This window comes from Notamacropus eugenii, chromosome 1 (assembly GCF_028372415.1).
Source record: "Notamacropus eugenii isolate mMacEug1 chromosome 1, mMacEug1.pri_v2, whole genome shotgun sequence".
NCBI classification, from domain to species: Eukaryota; Metazoa; Chordata; class Mammalia; order Diprotodontia; family Macropodidae; genus Notamacropus; species Notamacropus eugenii.
The window spans coordinates 274,521,892-274,543,069 of NC_092872.1; the positions used below are offsets into that span (position 1 = coordinate 274,521,892).

Genomic DNA, 21,178 nt, shown 5'->3' on the forward strand with positions numbered 1-21,178 from the left:
GTCCTCCAGTATGAAGTCAACAGCTGAGAAAAAGAGAAAAACCTTGAGCCAGGCTTTAAACTCATCAGAGGAAGAAGGGGAGTGCCTTGGATCATTATACAACAGGTAATAGGATTTGAGGAATCTTAAAATCTTACATGAGGGTTTGGGAACCTGTGACTTTGAGGCCAAATGTGGTCTTCTATGCCCTCAAGGCCTCATGTTCCCCATCCTGGTCTTATACCATTGCCTCAGTCCTTATTCAATGGATCCAGGGTCGTACAGCTAGTGGTGTCAATGATAAGGCTTGATTGTCATTCCTCCAGACCAATTCTCTCCACTCAATCTCAATGTCTCCTTAAATATCTTTAGATATTTATCCATATATCATTACCTTTCTGATTATGAATTGACAGTGCTCTCCTAGGGAACTCTTCTGGCATTTGGGAAGAAAGTAGAGGATTCACTGAAAGGTCACTGCATAAAGGAGGCAATTTACTGAGGGAATCAATAAATGGACATTCAACAGTACTTATCAATAAATAATTTAATAAAATTCATTAATAATTATTAATATTACAAAATCGGTTTAAAAGTATAATTATTTGCAAAATAATATAATATAAGGTAGGAGGGTTACAAGGAAAGTAGATTAGCAAAATTAACCTCATGAGACAGACTTGGAATAGATTTTATTGATACTATACTGAAAAAATGCATATTTTATAAAGGAGGAAAAATAGTAAATATGTTGAGCCTGTCATAGACTTTGATAGTCCCTAGTTGTTCTCGATAATTCTACATGCACTTGTGAAAATTCTCTATTGAGGATACGCAACAGCCCTGACTTTGCTTCTTATTTTTGGTTTTGTTAGTATCTCATAGCTTCCCAGGCAGCCTTCAAGCTGTCCATCTGTTCCTCTTGGCTCATGCTCTATGACCAGTTTACTTCCTTTTCCTCTCATACATTAATAATATTTCAAGGCACTTTTCACCTATGTGTCATCACTAGCAAAATTATGAGGGCAATATATACCTACTCTGGGCCTTCCAGTGTCCCTTGTGTCACCACAATCTCTGATTCTTCAGTTCTGAATTTTCTAAGATTTGCAGACTTTTATCGTTAATGGAAAAGAACTAGTAAAATGATTTGCTTTGGTGACAATGGGATTTTTCAAATCAATATACCAGTCTTAAAGAAGCATCTTGATGTAGAAGGCTAGATTTGGAGTAAGGAAGCCCTGGTTTCAAATCCAGCCTCTGATTATTAACTGCATTTATGTCATATATGAGAGGCAAAAAATAAAACAAATAAAGGAATAAAAAGTGAATAAATAAATTTAAAAAACACTCCTGGAGGGCAAAATATTTATATGTATGCATCATGAATGTATATATTCATGCATACATATCTGTATACCCATACATACATGCTAATGCATAGAGTTCATACGTAACTCAATAGTATTAAACATGATAAGAAAGGAGATTAATATAAGGGCAAGAATGTTCCCATTGGAGGCAGGTTTTTCTGGATTTGAATCTTCTCTCTGCTGTTAATTAGCTGTGTCACTTGACCATTCAGTGAACCTTCCTAAAGTTGTATTTTGTCCTATACAACATGAGAACATCAAAAATAGGATTGACCTGAGAATATTATTATAAGGATCCAATAAGAATATCTGAATACATATGCAAATATGCATAGGGATGTTTATAGGCATATGCATTTATACATATGTGTATATGTGGACATGCATGCATCTTGATTATATGTGTGTATTTATATAATGCTTTGAAAATCTTAAAGTTCTATGTCAGCGTTAGCTACTCCTATAAAATATTTGTGGCATTTTTTTAAAGCTGGACTTGTGATTTCATCAGTAAACGGAGTTTCTTATGAATAAATTGCTCTACCAAATGCAGATCAGCACCTCCTCTGCCACTTTCTTTTATCTTACAAATATGACTAAGGGAACTAAGGATACTAAGGTCAGTTGCCTTGCCCAGTATCATTCAGCCAGGATATTGTAGAGAAACAACTTGATTCCTTCACTATAATTCCTCTCAGAGTATCTGTTTAATAAATATTTATTGAATTGAATGTAAAGTCCCACAATTTGGTTCTAAAGACATGATTTCAGGGGTATCAGGACAAAATTGTAAAGACAAGGGGATGCTTCTTTGTCTTTCCCAAAGGAGCAATAAGAGAACAGTCATATGAAAATTCGAAACATTGTCTTGTTCTGAGATGTGCTTTTTAAAGGATATTTTCTTTTCCTCATATAACATTGACATTCTTCATTATGTATATAATCTCTTCTTTGATTTACTTATCAATGCTAATTGAATGTAAGTATGTAATATCAAATACAAGAACTGTGCCCTCTGCTTCCTTTGAACCTTTACACCCATGTCTCATGTGCAGCAAGTATTTTATAAAGATTTACCCAACATTTATTCTAGGTTCAGTTCATTAACTTTTTAATTTCTATTCATTATTTCTATTCAAAATGTAAATAATTGAAAATTAAAGAAATACAGAACCTATGTAATAAAGATAAAATTAAAATAGTGTAGCAAAAATGTAAGTAGTTCAGCTAAACATGCATTTGTAATTTTTCAGAGTGAGAAAAACAACATTATTCGTATATTTTAATAACTTGAGAGTCAGCAGGTTGAATTAGCCTCAGAGTCATGAAAGTCTGACTTTGAGTTTTGTTTCACATATGTTAGTTGTGGGATTCTGGGCAATTTATTTAATCTCTTAGTTCATTAGACTGTAAATTGATAAAGAAGTGCTGATATATGTTGTTAGGGAGGGTTTCCATCCGTCCATCACATAGGTAACAGTGAATAAAGTGCTAGGCTTATAATAAGGAAAAATAAGCTCAAATACTGCCACCTGAAAATTCCAACCTTTTTGAACTTGAATAGTTGACTGAATATCTCTCAGGCTAAGTTTACACATACACAGATACATATATACATATACACACACACACATATATATATATATGTGTGTGTGTGTACGTATGGACATGCACATATATACACACATAATACATAAACATACAGACACATAGATATATGACTCTTTTAGGTCCCATCCAACTCTATATCTATGATTCTTTGATATGTCTATCCTTTCTAACACTGTCTGGCACATATGCATCCAGCAGTATAAGTACCAAAAGCTGGTGCTTAGAAAAATGTTCTTTCTTAGTCTCAATATCTATGGGTATTATTTGATAATTATAGAATACTATCCTTCCAAATCACATAACAGTAGATTACATTGCTGTAATCATGAATTGATTATTCCCTTACACAGAAATAAATCACTCTTGACCTTGTATTTTTGTTTTGATGAAAAGCCTTATGGGTTACAGCAGGATTCATGTTAGCTTTATTATTGTACATGTATAGGTAAATTCATTACTGTACATCAATGCAAGAGAGCTAACTATCTTCCTTTTCCAGTCAGCATTAGCCATATCAAAGCAGAGAGATATATAATGTCAAAATGGACTTTGAAATTGAAAGCAGCATGTCATCAATGTCTACAAAGGATTGTACTGAAATAGACTCTTACAGTTATATCTGAAGAGATAAGAGTACAGCTTATTATAGACTGTGTAATTTAATATGTATCATTAATGTTTCTGCTTCTGATTTATGACACTTTGAAGAAGAATGATGATTCTGAATATTGAATGGCTTGATTCATAAGTTTTCTTTTAGAAAGGTGGGTGTGAACCAATTGCCTTGGAGGATCGGAGCAATTCCCCTAATTCAGTCTTAAGGGGAAGACATGTTAAGGTTAATGCTGATCCCAAAGTGGTAATCAAATTATTTTCTCCTTTGTCTTTCCACTCCAGAAAAAACTGCAATATCAAAGATTTCCATTCCTGTTTGAAGCCAATAAGGATTTTGCTTGGGCTATATTGAGCTTAATGTGATAATGAAAAGGAAACAAGAAAACTTTTTGCTGTGTAAGTATGAAGTACCCCCTTCCCTTAGGTTGAATATATTACCTTTATTATCCTTTAATAAAATATATTTCTTTCTGAACTTTATATTCATGATAATTTAATATCTTATTTGAGATTCTCAAGTAACTAAAGCCCTCATTTTTTTCTTTTCTTTTACTGAGACTCATAGGGCTCCTATTATATGTATCAAATTTTGGAACAAATTTGTATTCTAGTAAGATTAATTGCTTCATATATCAGCTGTTTGTATTTTTTGGACTGACTAGCCAATCACTGTATTATTTATAAATAAGCCAAATGGAGAATTTATGAAAGAAAATATTTCATAAATATTCTTGAGAAAGACTGAGAAGGATTGCCATATGTGATTAGAAGTATATGCTTTTCTCTAGCTTATTGTCATGGTCTAGTTAGCATTAATTCTATCCAGAAAGCATAATCATTGTGCAACCTGATGCAGTATTAAAAGCTCTGAATTTGGTGTTCAAAGACTTAGGTTGGGTTACTTCCTTTTTCATTTATGATGTGTGCATCCTTGAGCAAATCACTAAATCTCCTGTATATTTGTTTTCCTTACATGTAGAATGTGGGTATTGAATTATATGACCTCTAATATCCCCTCCTTCTCTAAACCTATGATCCTGGAATGAATAAGCACCATGATTACAATCCTTTGTGTGTGTGTGTGTGTGTGTGTGTGTGTGTGTGTGTTCATCCGAAGTTGCCAAAGAAGACCATGCCATCAGAGAAATGATGATATGACTTGCACTTGGCTTTGTATTTTTGAGTGAAGGAGGGCTGTGCAAGTCACTCACTTCTCCTCCAGAGCCATCTGAATCCAGTGACCAGATATTCATCAGGATGACTGGAGATGACCCATGGTTAGGCAATTGGGGTTAAGTGATTTGCCCAAGGTCACACAGCTAGTGACTGTCAAGTGTCTGGGTGAGTGTCAAGTGAAATTTGAACTCAGGTCCTCCTGACTCCTGCACTGGTGTTTTATCCACTGCACCACCTAGCTGCCCTGATGATCCTTTGTAAGCACTATGGAATGGAAGCAAGAGAAAGAATGACAATGGGTAGGCTGGAGAAAAGAAGAATGTGCATGGTAGGAGAGAGAAAGAGATATGACCCAGAGTTATGATAGAAACTTCAAGGCTGTGTTGTGGAATAGAGATTCAATTTTTTCTGTTCAGTCATGAGGGCAGAATTATGACCAAAGAGTGGAAGTTAAAAGAGGTATATTAAGCCTTGATGTAAGGAAAAACTTCCTAAACAGTTACAGCTATCTGTCCCAAAGTGGAAGTGTAGTTTAGAGATACTTTCATCTCAATGAATATCTTCCAATAAAACTTAGTGAGTAGTATGGGGGAATTTATGTCTTAGTTTAGCCATCTGGAGCAAAATTGGTGATTCTGTAGAAACAAAATAGAAAAGAAACGCAAACAAAACACACACACACACATACACACACAAATTTAAGCCACCATGTAAAGTAAACTGATTGTCCCCAAGAAGCTTATGTTCAACAGGGGAAAGACATCATTAAAGAAGTATAATTATAAAACATCCTAGTTGGAACAAGAAGAAGGGATCATCAATGGTTTCCTTTCAGAGATAGTGTAGGAGATGAAACTTGAAACAAAACACCTTTTCTAAGGGGGAGAGCAGGAGGAACTGCTAGCTGGGCAGGGCAAACAATTTGGTCAAAACCAGGGAATGGGGAGGGGACAGAAAGAATGAGAAATCCACGAAAAAATAAGTATGTGAAAATGACTGAAACATTTAATGTGAAGGGATACTGGAAAATAAGTCTGAAAAGTTGTGTGGGAATCAGTGATTATGAAAAATTTTGCATCCCAATTAAATCACTAATTAAGGTACAATATAGTCTGGCAAAATGTATGTGACAGGGGAAATTGGGAAAGTTGGGCTTTTCCCTTATGCTGCTTCTTGAAGAGAGGGAGAAAGGAGAATCTATTAACATATTAATAAATTAGGGAAAACCCCCATTTCCTGTGATACTAGAATGATACAAGAGGTAAAAGTCACTCCTTAGCATTCTGTGCGCTAGGGGATGGTGTGCAATGAAATACTACTTGGTGCAGTGCAATGGGAATGTGGTCAGTAGGCAGAAGACTTCAGTTTTAGATTCAGTCCTACCTATAACTTAGGTATTAGGAATTAGGAAAATTCATTTAGGGACGAAATTAGGCTAAATAACCTCCAGAGATCTTTCTGGGTATAAAATTGAGATGGCTAGTAACATATTCTCTTCTGTTTCCTCTTACCATATTTCCTGAAATCTCTTCTGCAGCCACTTGTTCTTCCATTACAGTCTAACAAGGCTTAATTAAAATCTCTTATTGCCTCAGGCACCCGCCACCCCTAGACCCCTCCACCGCTTTAGTTAAGGCTCCTCTAGCTCCAGTCTACCAGTCTTACCTAGGTTCTTCCTTTTTTCTCCCTTTCTTACATCTACACTATCTGTCCTTTTCTTCTTTGTAATTAAATTATCATACCAATAATTCTGTCCCATGAAATTTGAACATCCAGATTTTTTTTTGAAAAATGGTATTTTATAATTGGAAAAGATTTTAAAGACTATTCAATCTAACCATGCCTTCTCATCTTGATATAGGGAAATAGCCTAGGCTAAGGCCTTACCCAAGGGCATAAATCTAACCAGTCCCAGATCCAAGATGAGAACCCAAGTGATCTCCCTCCCATACCACTGTTAATTGTTCTATGCCTTACTCTCAAAATGGTCTGATTTTCCCCATTTTTCTTCCCTTAGAAAAGATTGAAATTATATTTCAGCATCCAGTATATTTAAGACACAGTCTACAATGAACTTGCATGCATCTGGGGAAACATAATAGGTACCCAGATAAATAAATATGAAGTGACTAATAACAATATAAAATTAGTTTAACTTAGTTAAAGTTAACAACTAGAGCATTTGGCATCACTTTATGCAGTTGACCTAATTTTTGAAGGAAGTAAGACAAAAGAATGGAAACTCACAGGATAGTCAGTATTTTGGATTTCGCTAAGTTACAAAGTATATGAATACAACAGAGCAGTATTTGAGAATTAGGAAACAGATTATTTTTAAAAATACATGGAAATTGAACTGATGCAGAGTCAAATGAGCAGATATAGGAGCTTATGTAATAGCAACGACATTGTAAAGAAAGACATCTTTGAACATTGTAAGTACTATGATCATTACAATGCCTATCCAGAGGACCAGTAATCAAACATGTTATCCATTATAGAGAGGTAATGAATTTAGGGTGCAGAATTTTATCTAACTATCTATTTATGTATCAATCTATCGTCTGTCTCTGTCTCGGTCTTCATATATATAGACACATATACATACATACGCATATATGTGTGTGTATCCTCTGCATCAGTTTCTCTAAGTCTCTCCATGTCTTTCTGAGATAATCTGTTTCCTAATTTCTTATATCAAAATAATGCATTATCATATTCATATACTACAACCTGTTCAGTCAATTCTAAATTGTTGGATATGCTGTTAATTTTATTTTTTATTTGTTTGCTTTCTTCAAAGAACAGTTTAGCTATAACAGGTCTTTCAAAATCTGCTGATTGTTAACTTACACTTCTTAAAAAGTGTTTTACTATTAGTGTACTGTCATTTAGTATTTGTTTATCTGTGTATTTGTGTTTCTCCAGATTGATGTGGGGTCTATGTGTAACGTATATATGTATTTATGTGCATATATACACACAGAGAAATACACACTATATATGTATATATACTATACATACATGTAGATAGATGATAGATAAGAGAGACAGAGAATGATAGTGTATATCCATGGAAAGAATATGTTTTACTTGATTATGCATATTTGTTACAATAGTTTTTCCCCAAAGAAGTGGGTAATAAACAAAATAAATCGCCATTCATTTAAAAACAGAGAGAGGTGGGAAACCAAGATGTATAATATACTTTCAGATAAAGTAATTATGTTGTTAGTTTCACTTAACTGTTTTACATCATTAAAAGAGGCTTCTCATAAAAGTGAAAGTATTCTGTAAATGTATGTAATTCAAGAAACAAACATCAATAAAGTCAGAGGTCTCACCAATAAAAATATTAAAAATATGAAAGCTAGGGTCTCTGTAAATTGGAGGTGAAAAAGAAATCCCACTAACTTGGGTGAAAGCCTTTGCAAAAGCACAGAGATGGGAAGGGAAATTCAGCATGCCTGGAGACAGCTTATAAGAAAGTGTGGCTGAGAAAACAGAGTTTTTGAATGGGGTATAATACAAAATACACTTGGACAATTGATTATATAGCATTCTGATGGTGGGATATTTTTCTCTATTCCATAATTTTTCCTCATTATTGTAATCTAATGTGCTTTTACAAAGCTTCCCATTATCAACTTACCTATCTCTAATTCTAATTAGAAAGTGGAGAAAACTGTACCCCTCTTCTTCCTGGTACAAGAGACATATGTTTCATACTTAGAAACATATGTGTTTATTCTTGAGTTTTCTGTTGGTGATCAAAAACTCAAGAGATAGTTGTAATCTTTAGTTTTACACTAAGTTTTAAAAAACAAGAAAACATTCCCCTCTCTTTCCAATGATGCCTCCCCACATTGTTTCCTTCCTTATATTTCAGCATAATAAGCCAGTACATTGGAAATAAATCGTAAATTATGGCAAAACATTCAATTACCTTGATTACTTGGGTTCTGTTTTGACAGATATGAGAAAAAGAGATTTTTTTAATTGCCTGATGATATATGTGCAAATACTTAACTTAGGAACTATTGACATTCTATAAATCACCTATTTGATATTGACAGAAGATAATCTCTTCTCTCTTGATCCCTGTGATCCTTGTTAGGATCATATCAATATATCATAACAATATACACCCTCACATGGAGTACAGACACTGTTATACTGAACTGGATACCAAAAGGGCATTTATTCTCATAACAAATGTGTTACAAAGACCTCTGCTCTTTCAGAATTAGGAGAAAAATATGGTAAGGAAGCCATGTGACATGGGCCTGGGTATTCATTTAGAAGATAATAATATCTATGAGCAGATCTCACCACATCCAAGAATCTCATTATTGGAAGGAAGCTCTGAGGTCACAAACAGCAGAACAAAAAATTCAGTGAGTGGCAATACATCCTTTGTCTTTACGATATTTGAAGGTTGTGAATCCTTCTATTCTTTTTGGGAACAACTATAATTGTCCTGATGATTTCCCCTCTATTGACAAATCTGTTGTTTATATTGAAATGTTAATTATTTATACCTAATTAAACTCATTTATAATATTAAAAGTTAAAAGTAAAAATAAAATAAGAAATATCCATTGCAATGTTGGGGTGAGGAATTTTAATAGAGTTAAATGTAAGTCTGAGTACTGTCTTTTATTTGTTCTATTTCACCTTTCACTTCCTTTTTTTGTTTTTTTAAATTGTATTTTAATTTTTCCCAGCTATATGTCAAGACAAGTTGCACCATTAATTTTTATAAGATTTTGAATGCCAATAATTTCTCTTTCCTTTCCTTCCTTCTCTCTCCTCTTCCTAAAATAATAGGCAATTTGATATAGGTTATATATGTGCTATGATGTAAATCAGATTTGCATATTAATCACAGTTATGAAAGAAGAAACAGATGAAAAGGGAAAAAACACAAAAAATAAAAAGTAAAAAAAGTATGCTTCCATCTATATTCAGAGTCCATCAGTTTTTTACTTACATGTGAATAGCATTTTCTTTCATGAGTCCTTTGTACTTTTCTTGGATCATCATATTGCTATGAAGAGCTCAGTAATTCATAGCTGATCATCATACAATGTTGTTGGTACTGTGTACAGTGTTTTTTTCTGTTTCTTCTAATTTTACTTTGCAGCAGTTCATATAAGTCTTGTTTTTATTTCCTGAAATCTGCCTGTTCATTATTTCATATTGCTCAATGGTATTTCATTGTATTTATATAACACAGCTTGTTCAGTCATTCCCTAACTGACCCTTCTTGCTACTTCCCTATGAAATAAGAAAGATTTCTTTATTCAACTGATTGTGTGTATTATTCCCTCTGAAGCAGTACTGATGAGAGTAAGGTTCAAGCAACATTCATCACCTACTATCCCATCTTTCCTTTCATTCTAACAGTTTTTTCGTGCCTCTTCATGTGGAAAATTTACCATGTTCTACCTTTCACTTTTTTTTGCACCCAAAGTACTCCTCTTTCTCCTCCTTTAATAATCTTATGTCATTCCCTCAAATTCACCTTATACCCCTTTGTCTGTATTCCTTCTAGCTATAATATGTGTGATGCTTTTTTTAAGAATCACAAGTATTATCTTCCCATGTGGGGATGTAAACAGTTGACCTCCCTCGAATTCCTTATGTTTTCTTTTCCATTTTTACCTTTATAAGCCTCTCGGATCTTAATATTGGAGATTCTTTTTTTGTTTGTTTAAATTTGGTCCTCTCTTTATAGAAGCTTGAATTCCTTTTATTTCATTGAATAGTCATTTTATTCCCTTGAATTATTATGTTTAATTTCACTGGGTAGCTCATTCTTGCTTGTAGTCCTGGCACCTTTGCCTTCCAGAATATCATGTTCCATGACCTCAGATCTTTTAATGCTGAAGCTCCTGAGTCCTATGTAATTCTGATTGTGCTTCCCTGATATTTTAATTGTTTCTTTCTGGCCACATATAGTATTTTTTTCCTTTGACCGGATCGTTTTGATTTGGCGTATAATGTTGCTTTTGGTTTTTAATTTGAAATCTCTTCCCTAAGGTGATCAGTCGACTCTTTCGTTGAATATTCTGCTTTCTAGTTCCAGGATATTAGGCAACTTCCCTTGATTATTTCTTGGAAAATTCTGTTCAGATCCTCCTGTTGATTATGACTTTCAAGGTAACCCAATGCTTCTGATATCATCAACCCTGGATCTATTTTCCAGATCACTTGGTTTTCCCAAGAAGTAATTTACATTTTCTTCTTTTTTTGTTCTTTTAAATTTGTTTGATCTTTTTCTTGATGTGTTATGTAGTCATTAGCTTCCACTTGCTCAATTCTAATTTTTAATCAGTTGCTTTCCTCAATAAGCTTTTATATTTACTTTTCCATTTGTCCAATTGTGTCTCCAAGGAGTTTTTTTTTTTTCCTTTCATTTAATTTCTTTCCTTTTCCATTTGGTCAATTCTGCTTTTTAATCAATTCTTTTCTTTTTCCAAGCTGTTGACTCTTTTTTCATAATTCTCTTGCATCACTCTCAATTTTTTCTCCTTTTTCTTCTACCTCTCATATATGATTTTTAAACTCCTTTTTGCATTCTTTCATGAGTTCTTTGTGGACTTAAACCCCTTCCTGTTTTTCTTTTGGGTGTTTCCAATAGATGTTTTAACATTGTTTTCCTTTTCTGAGTTTGTGTTGTGATCTTCCCAGTGACCATAATTGCTTTCCCTTGTTAGATACTTTTATTGTTATTTTTGGTTCATCTTTTTTTTTTTGCCTTTTTCCCACTTTCTTTTAAATTTGAGCTCTTTTCACTGTGTCAGGCTTCTTGTGCCATGGCCTACAGATTCTAGTTATTTACCTGAATCTGCCTGTTATTGCCTGCAGGCCCATAGGGAACTCTTGCGTCTGTGCTGCATTGAGGTTATAGACGTTTGTCAGCTTACCTCCTGCTCGGTTCTGGTCCTGGTGGTGGGTCTGTGCTGAAGCCTATAGGATATTTCTGCATTGGCTGGTGTCTGTTTGCCCATCCAGAGCTATACTGAAGCATGTGGTGTACTGACCACTGATATCTGACTATTTGCTTAGGCAATCATAGGGTTGGTGTCTACCTGTTTGCCTGGGGCTCTGATGAAACAAGTGCAGGTCTGGCTGATGGAGGTTGTCTGTTTGCCCAGGGCTATGTTAAAGCACCTGGTGGTTCTCAGAGCTGAAGTCTGCCCATTTCCCTGACTATACTGAGGCATATGAAGGACAGAATTCTGGTGTTTGCATTTGTCTGCTCCACCACACTGGGGGTCACAATTTTCCACTGATTTGTTGAGGTAGTACTTGATGCTCTCTTGCTTGGATGCTTGCTGTCCTGGACTGTTTCTGGTCCTGGGCTGTGCTGCCCTTTTACCTGAGGGAGTCCTATCTTTCATGCCAATCTTCCAAATATCTTAGGATAAAAGATTGTTTTACCCCATCTTTTTGGTGGTTCTGTTCTAGGATTTGTTTTGGGGGAGCTATTTTAGATGTTTGGAGGCAAATATGGAAGTGTTATGGTGATTTATTGCTTATTCCACCATCTTGGCTCCCAGATGTTCTGACTCACCTTTCATTTCTAAAGATAACTTAATGGTTTGGTGTTGCATGTGAATTTGTTCAGCATCCCCACCCCTTGGTCTCCTTTTGTTATTTGGACCACTTTGAATTAATGCTTTTCCCCACAGAAGTAAGTTTGACCATTGGTGACACCCACAGTTTTATAAAAATTAATGCTAGAAGACATGTTGATAAATAGTTGAAAGATGACTTTTTTTAGGATTTGCTCACACTGCCTGGTTTTTATACATGCTTTTTTTTCACAGTACTCAATGCAATAGATTAGCAATTAAGAAGATCTGGGTTCAAATTTGACCACTGACATTTTTTAGATGTCTGACTAAGCTGGCTGACCCTCACATAAAACAAAATTCCTATTCCATTAAATTGTATGCAGAATATGAGGTATTGTTTTAGGGAATTATCACATTGATATTTTTAAAATATTTTGTTTTACAACTATAATTTTGATTACATCTCCCTCAGTACACTGTAACCTCAGCCTCTAAGCTAAATGAGGATGTGGTATTTGATTTATCTAAATTGATTTTTTCACTTGAAAATGTATTTCTTTTAAACTTGGAATGGAAGCAATTTGTTATTCCTTGAATAAAATGTCAGTGCTCCTTACTTGTTTCAATAGGATTTATTCCTTGTTTATTTTATTAATATAGAGCTAATGAAGTTGACTGGATGCATCCATCCCTCCCCACCTCTTATCCTTTGCATTCTGCTATGAATCAACCACATAGAAAGCATTGTATTCAGTTTTATCCACCTAGCTTAGCAAAGATGTTAATGTATTGAAGAAATTCCAAAGAAAAGGAACCAAAAGGGTGAGGGGCTAAAAGTCCATGGTAAAGAAAATTGGTTGAACCATCTATCAGTTAACTGGAAGTTGACAAATGAGCACTTGTTAAGCTTGCTATGTACCAGATGCTGTGCTAATCACACAAAAATAAAATAAATTTAAAAACAGTTTCTGAACTCAGGAAGCTCAATTTCTAATTAAAATTGAAGGAGCTGTGAAATTTTGAAAAGTTGAGAAAAAGAAAAGTAGAGGAATATTTTAGTTGAATTCAAGTGAATGAATGATTGGTCCCAGGCCAGAAGAAAGCTGAACAAACAGCTATAGAAATAAACTTCAAAGAAACAAATTTTAGTTCTTAAAACTCTCTAAAAGTGGAGCAGACTCTTTGGGGCTTAGCAAGATCCCCATTATTGTATATTTGCATGCCACAGTTGGGGGTGACATCTTCTCAGTGGTGTCACAAGAAGGATTCCTTATCTTGGACTGATTAACTTTGATGACTGCTAACAACTTTCTGATGCCTAAAACTTGTAGTAAAGAAGGAATCCTTCTGTGACATAATCAAATTGTTGTATGTATATATACATGCATATATGCACACATACATATACATGTATGCATACATGTATATATGAATGTGTGTATAAGCATGCATGTGCACACATATGTGTGTATACATGTGTATGTGTATATAAATGTATGTGTGTATGTATATATACATGTGCAAAGTATTTGAATTTCTCATCATCATCAGTGTGCCCTAACCACCTGAGTGAACTGATTAAGAAAAGTCAACTTAGAATAAACACAGGAATGAACATTTAGTTTCACATTTGTTATTTCATTTGAGCATAGTACAAAATCTGGGAGATAGTATCACAGGTATTAAAAATCCTGACTTAGAAATGAGGAAAATCTAGCTTAGAGAGTTAAAGTGGTTTACCCAGAATCACACAGTTATTAATGATCAGAGAAAGAATTTCATCCCATTATATTCCTGAATCTGAACCTAAAAATCTGCCCAATATATTGTCCTGTTTTTCTCAGAAATAACAACAAATGGACTATTTTGGAGTTTGTATAACATTTGAAAACAAGACTGATAGAATGGAAAACAACAACACCAATGTTGTGTGTGGAGTTGGGGAACTTCAGTTCAAGCCCTGTCTCTTCTCTTTACTATTAGTTTGACCATAACCATATCATTGTTTCCTTAATCCTCACTTTTTCATATATTTATACAGAGGATGGGATAGATGAATTGACAGATTTTAAAAATAATAAAATGTCTTCCATTTCTAAATCTATTCTCCTAATTCTTTGACAAAATGTGAGTTTAATTTCTAAATTTAGTGATGATATTAAGTATGGTCAAATCAGAAGTGACTATATATAATATTGTATTTTTATTCATTGTCACTTGTTGACATGAATGTAACAGAAACCCCGAAGGAATACGTTTCAGGCTGTGGTGAGCCCAGTAAACTCAATATTATCAGTCCTTTGGTTTGTACCATGCTTGTGAATGTGGAGCTTAATCATTGGGATTTGGATACAGACCATACATGATGTAATGCTTTTACCATTGTAAAATAATTTTCATTAAAAAAGCCATCAATTTGGTCATTTCATCAAATTTGTATGTACAGAGGGAAGGTTACTGTTCCTATTTTCCAGGTGAGGGAATAGCTAAGGAGAAATTATCATATGCCCAAGGTCATACAGTGAATGAATTATAAAGCTTAGGATGAAAATAGATTTTATAAAACAAGAGGAAGGGAGAAAAAATGAAGCATTTATATAGTGAATATTAGTGGCCAGGCACTGGGCTAAGCACTTTTACAAATATCTCATTTGATCCTCACAACTACCCCGCAAAGTAGGTGCTATTGCCATTCCCATTTTACAATTAAAAAAAAAAGAAAACTGAGGCACATAGAAATCAATTGACTTGACCAGGGTCACATAGCTAGGAAGTGTTTGATGCTAGATTTTGTGTGGGGTATTTGTGAGCCCCTTGTAATAATCAGTCAGACACTTTTTATTAAGAAAGGCAAAAGAATTTTATTGCTTTCTCATGAGAAAGGACATATCTAGTATCTTTCAGGATTGCACCAGTAAGGGAGTGCAAGGGTGCACAGCTCAAAGCAAATTTATATTTGCTAATGTGGAACCCCCACACATTCACTGGCTCCTCCTCCCATTGTCTGGGCCTCCTAGCTCACAGATGAAGTGCAAGAACTTCTCCCCAAGGACAAAGGGCAACAAAAGGGGTGAAATGGGGAACTGTTTGCACAGAAAAAAAAAAAAAAGAAGGGGAGAGGACCCAAAGAGGAGTAGAGTCTGGGTAAACAGGATCTTGAGTTAAGGCTGTCACCTGATATGCTTCCTTATCTTGGGTAATGCTCTGCATTCTCAGCAAGAGGTTCCTGAGAAATATAGGAGGGGTACAGGATGGGAGTAGGTAGCAGGAGAAGTCAGGTCTCATCTCATCTGCTACTGAGAGGCCTTCACTGTTTAGGCATTCCACTCAATTTGGGCTTAGATCTTCCTTACTAGAGACCCAGTGCTTTATCTACTGCACTAACAGCCATCTTAAGGGAACTACTATTTCCCAGGTTCTCTTGTGAACTACCATTCCCATTAGATTGTGTTACTTCTCAAAGGCTAGACCGTTTAGCCCTCAAGGCAGGGTCACCACATGGTAGAAGAAGAAGGTATGTAACATAATGATAATCTTTCCTTTCTATCTCATATTTGATGGAGTTCTGATTCACACATTTCAGGAATAAGCTTTTCTTTTGTACTATTTATCTACTTTTTTAAACCTAAGAGAGAATTGCACAGGTGAATACAGTGCCTTTTTTTGTATTTGAATAAAAGTACTGAGATGTAGCTACTCTTGTATCAAACCCCTTTATGATTATTCCAAAAGCAGACAAAAAGGTGGGGATGTGATGCACCTCAACCTCTTCATATGTGTTTTTCATTTTTTTTCCTGTGAGGGAAGAAATCTATGTAGTTTATTCATTAAAATCCATGTAGTTTGAAGGTTTACTTGGTTTGGTAATATCAATTAAAACATATTAAACATTTCATTCAGATTTATGCATTGCATTCTCAAGGATTTTGGGGGAGGTGACCTTGTCTTTATAGTGCATCTATTATCATCATCTTCATTATCATCACCATCACTACCACCACCACCACCACCACCATCAAACAATAACAAATAGCAATAACAATACCTGAGACTTATGTAGTTTTTCTAAGGTTTCAAAATGCTTAATCAACATTAAGTCAATGACTCAGATTGTTTTGCAACACAAAAGTTATTAAGCGTAATGACTCCCCCACCTTTGTTCTTGGGTGAATCTTTGTGGTTCTTGTTTCATTGTAAGTAAATTCTATAGGAACAACTAACATGATATTATGAAGCATTTTTAGCTCCTCCTAAATCATTTTTTTTTTTCAGATTAGATCTGACAAAGAGGAGAGCTCTCAAGATTTATTTTCTGGGTATATTGTCTAGGAAAATCTAAATTAAAAAATCCATAAAAATGGAGTTCCATGGGGAAATACCCAGAGGAGAACAGAAGAGTATCTATCAGGTTGAATAAAGGGAAACAAAAATAGCAAATTTAAAATACTGTCATTCCATTAAATTCATTAAAAATTTATTAAGAATCTATTATTTAAAGTGCACTTTACTGGGTCCTGGACATTCAAAACAAAAATACACCATCCTCTGCACTCAAGGAGCTAACATTCTATTGAAAAGAAACACCATTTAAACAAATAAATACAATATATGCAGTGAGTAAATAAAACATATTTTGGAGAGTGTTAAAGAATATGAATTCCAAGGGGGGGGGGGTGAAGCAGCAAATATTTCTACGTATCAGAGATAACCTATTCATTGTACTATGTCATGGAAATGCTTGTTTTATTCCATAAATTGAAAGTAAAATAAAATTAAAAAACAACCTAAGAAATAGAGATAGGATAGGGTATGCCATGTTGTACATTCACAAACAGTAAGAAGTCTGGTTTGACTGAAACAAAGAGTGTATGAGAAAGAGAAATTTGTGGTCAGCCTGGAAAGAGGAGTTATAGTCATATTGTGAAAAAGTTTAATTGCCAAGCAGAGGAATACGTATTATGATCAAGAACGTGATATGACTAGGCTTGTTTTAGAAATATCATTTTTGAATATGTGTGGAGAATATATGAGAGAGTGAAAAGATAGTAAGTAAAGAAACCAATTTGATGATTATTACAATAACCTGTCCAAGATATCATGAGAAACTGAATTAGAGTAGAGGTCAGTGTCAGTGAAAATAAGATAATGGATACAGAAATTGTTCAAATGATTAGTTAAACATGACCACTGGTTGACTTTAGGAATGTGATGGAAAGCGATGAGCTAATGGTTATTCCAAGGTGTTGAACCTAGATGATTATGATGGTGTTTTTGCAAAATAAGCAATTTAAGAAAATATGTCTATTCATGGGCAAAGATGAGTTCCATTTTGACTGTGTTGAAATCAAGAAGTCAATGGGCATTGAAAAGTTGACATCAAATTGATGATTGGTGATGAAAAAGTGAATCTCAGGAGAAACACAAGAACTATATTTGAGAGATAACTTCAAGGAGCTGAAAATGAAAACCATAGGATATAATGAGATAATCAAACAAAAGAAGAGAGTGTTAAGAAGAATCAATAAAGGTCTGGGACATATTCACACTTAAATAGGATATGTATGAAGATCTAGTAAAGAAGGCTGAGTTCTGGTCAGACAGTTAAGAGGAAAAGAGAATCAGTTCTACAGCTGGAAGGGACCTCAGAGACTATCTAGTCCTACTCTCATTTTATAAATGAGGAAACTGTGACCTATGGAGATTAATTCACTTATCTGAATTTACAAGATTGTGTTGATGTCAGGATTACTAGGAAGAGTGTTGTTAAAAAACACAATTAAGTAAAATGAGAGTAAAACATTAAAGCAAAGAAAGTTACTGTAGTTGGGCAGTTATTTTCAGTCATGTCTGACTCTTCATGATTCCACTTGTTATTTTCTTGATAAAGACACTGGAGTGGTTTGCCATTTCCTTCTCCAGCTTATTTTACAGACAAGGAAAGGGAAGCAAATAGAGTTAAGTGACTTGCCTGGAGTCACACAGCTAGTAAGTGTCAGAGGCTAGATTTGAGCTCAAGTCTTCCTGACCAGACCCAGGACTCTATCCACTATGCCACCTATTTGCGTAAAAAGGAAGATCAAATTTCATAAATAATTATAACATTGGAGGGAAGAATATTATTTTCTATTGCAGGTGGAAATACAATGAACTAAGAAGCAAATAGGAAGTGAGAAAATGGTGAGTTTTCACATGTATAACCCTTTTGATTTGGTACTTTTGGATAAAGCTTTGTTTATTGAATTGAGGAGAATATTCTGGTTTATTGAAAATTTGGAGTTGTATAACTTCAGCGATATTTACATTCCAAATGTTCATATGAACTATTTGTGTGTGACCTGTGGTGGAGCCTCCTAAGATTATAATGACCTGATCAGTTATGGACATATTGTACATTGACCCTGACAGAGGGATGTCATTTTGGTCCTCTTTGAGAGCAAAGGACAATAACCAAGCCTGGTCTTACACTCTAATGATCCTAGGTTAGGTGTAAATATTTGACAGCATTTTAGCCAAACATCAACATTAAGGTCAATCTGGGTCCTAATTCGAGTATGAGGAACATTTACACACAGAAGAGATTTAGAACTTGCCCAAGGTCACAGTACAGTTACTAGTTACTAATGGAAAATCTCAAAATTATGAATTATGTATCATGATCACCTTTCTGTTTCAAAACTAATTCAAAGTATGATAAAAACATTCATCTTTGGCTAAATTTAAAACATAGTTGATTGAAGAAAATAAATTGCCAGTTATATTTTCAAAATTCCAATCTGGTGGCTTATTCAGGCATGGAACAAATTTTAAAATCTCCTAAACCCATCACTCATATTCATATAAATAAAATTTATATATATATATATATATATATATTATATAAATAAAAATTCATATAAATAAAATTTAACTTTTGATAGAAATCTGGCATCTTTTACACTCATCACTCATTTCATTGAAATAACTACTATTGTACAAAATTAAAAAAAACTTTCAAATAAATAATCTAAGTGGACAAATTCTGGGTAAATCAATATCTAACAAGTTTGGTATCTTATCCTAAGCTAAATTTTTGTCTTCATACCATAGCAACACCTGGAGAAAGGCTACATTACATATTTTTTTTAAATTTGATGTTTAATGCTAGATATTATATATTTAACTCATTTACATAATGCTTTGATATAGACTTTTTTTTTTTCAAAATAACCCTTTGAGTTTGGAAAGAAAACTTCTGATATCTATATGTGATATTTTGGAAAATTAAGTCACTAAATGTATAAGTAGTCATGCCAGGAGGCAGGTTCAGAGCCAGGATTCAACTAGCTCCTTATGATCAGTTAGCATGTCAGTTTGTTGGACACATAAAAAATATACAGTCCTCTTATGTTCTGTTCTGTCTGAAGGAACACATACAGTTTTCCAATTCCGTGAAGAATTAGATATGAAAGGAGTTTTGCCATGATTATGTAGAGGTTTAATTGTTCCCTAACTAAAAGTTAATTAGAACAGTAACAGTGCACTTTGGTTGAAATTTAACCAAATATTAGCATGATAAGGGCACAGTGGCTTAGAATTATAGGAATGTGTGTTCATCCTTCATTGCTGAAGAAGACCGTGCTATCAGAGAAATAAAGACGTGACTTGCACTTGACTTTGTTTTGAGTGAGGTAGGGCTATACAAGTCACCAGTCTCACTTCTCCTCCAGAGCCATCTGAATCCAGTGACCAGATATTCATCAAGATGACCCAGGATGAGGCAATTGGGGTTAAGTGACTTGCCCAAGACCACACACTTAGTGAGTATCAAATGTCTGAGATGAGATTTGAACTCAGGTCCTCCTGACTCCTGCACTGGTGGTTTATACACTGCACCACTTAGCTGTTCAGAATTATAGGAATATGATATAGCTGCAGCAGTAAGGCACCCTGACAAAGCTGGGAAAGAGAATGATCCTAGCAAGTGAGCTACTCACCAACATGCTGAGCACCGTGTCTACTCCAATCACAGTGGAGACATTCTCTGATCCTGAGCATAAGAGCTTTGAGAAAAGAAAAACAAAACAAAACAATGCTTCCATCCCTGAAATCATCTTCCTGAGAGGCAACTGTTGTGGAGATACTGTCTGCCAATTGTTCCTGCAGGTGCTATATCTGTAGCTATTGAAGATTCAGAAAAAAAGAAATCTTGTTACCAAAGTCATAGGCATGGTCAAATAATTCAAAATCAGAAACAAATTATCAAAGATATTAATGAGCTTTTTTGCTGTACCCTAAAGACCATGGGTTCTTTTTATCTAACTTGCAGATGAAACATTCCATAAGCACAATTCTCTTTAGAATGTAAGTATTTCAAGAACAATTGCTTAATTTTCTATTTGAATTCCCAGTACTTAGCACCATGTTCTATACATAATAAATCACTCATTAATTCAAGTAAAGCTATGAGACAGTCAGTTCTTTAAAATAGGAATAATTTTTGTTTTCAAAAACACACTAGAAACAGGGTAAAAAAAGGTACAAGGAGGGTGTGTGTTGTAGAATCTCCTAAAATTCAGCTGAGGTTTAAAAAAAAGAGCTAGTAATGATCTCAGATAAAGCAAAAGCAAAAAAGAAGATCTAATTCATATAGATAAGGAGAAAAAGTATATTTTGACATGGTACCATAGACAATGAAGTAATATTAATACTAAATATATGTTCATCAAAGGAGATAGCATCTAAATCTCTAAAGAAAAGTTAAATGAGGTACAGGAGGAAAAAAAATTACTAGTGAGGGACTTCAACTTCTGCCTCTCAGAACTAGAAAAATCTTACAATAAAATATGCAAGAAAGATTTT

General features: G+C 34.4%; 1 protein-coding gene across 1 annotated transcript in view; it reads left to right on the forward strand.

Moving 5' to 3' along the window:
• PCDH15 (protocadherin related 15) overlaps positions 1–21,178 on the forward strand; it is a 2,324,555-nt gene that overhangs the window by 380,554 nt on the left and 1,922,823 nt on the right. The window contains exon 2 of the mRNA XM_072628920.1: positions 3,861–3,974. The gene's annotated coding sequence lies outside the window, so the exon portion shown is untranslated. The remainder of the gene's footprint in view (positions 1–3,860; positions 3,975–21,178) is intronic.